The sequence below is a fragment of the Arachis duranensis genome, chromosome 2, assembly GCF_000817695.3.
Source record: "Arachis duranensis cultivar V14167 chromosome 2, aradu.V14167.gnm2.J7QH, whole genome shotgun sequence".
NCBI classification, from domain to species: domain Eukaryota; kingdom Viridiplantae; phylum Streptophyta; class Magnoliopsida; order Fabales; family Fabaceae; genus Arachis; species Arachis duranensis.
This window is the reverse complement of record NC_029773.3, coordinates 11215629-11216459: the sequence shown is the minus strand read 5'-3', so window position 1 is coordinate 11216459 and position 831 is coordinate 11215629.

The following is an 831-nucleotide window of genomic DNA, read 5'->3' as shown; positions in this document are numbered from 1 at the left end:
GATTATATTTCATAAAAAAATCACTAAATTTAACAATGAATACTAAATTAATATTGACAAGATCAATGAACCACATGAAAGAAGAAATTATTAATCATTGTCTTACTCAATGCTCTTGATCGAAAATTTTTTGAGAGCAAAGTCCATTCAACGTAAATATTATCGAAAATGATCTTCTTCTTTTTTTGTTATTAGAAAGAATAAAATGTAATTTCCCACCTTTAATTCTACAAATAAGATCAAAAATAAATAAAAGAGAGAAGACAATAAAAAATAAGATCTTTCACTGAATACCATTTAATTTTTTTTCCACTTAAAAAATTCACTCTCAAACATCATCAATCATAATTTCACAAGCTTTCGTTAATGATAAAAAGTGTCACTGTCAATGTTGTAAAATAAACATGGAGGTGAAAAAAGATAGATCTTTTAGCTTGTCTTTATTAAAATGTTTGGAAGGTAATAAATAAATTAGGAAGTGTTTTTGGTGAAGCAGTCTCCTTTAGTGGAAGATCAGTACGCCATTGTGCAGAACCATTAAGATTTATTGTTAAAAATATAGAAGGTAGAAATTGAAGGAATATAATTTGAGATGGACTTTAAAAGAAAAGGCTGCAGGGAGAGACAGAGACTTATTGAGAGAGTATCTTTTTTATAACATTAAAAATTACCATTTTATAGAGTTAGAGAGTCCAATTCTACTGTTGTAGTCTGACCCATAAGTGCATAGGTATATATATGAAATGATGACTAAATTAAAACTTGATGGTAGAAAACTTGATATTTGTAGGTTAAAATATTTTTTTATTTTTGGGATACATATATATATAT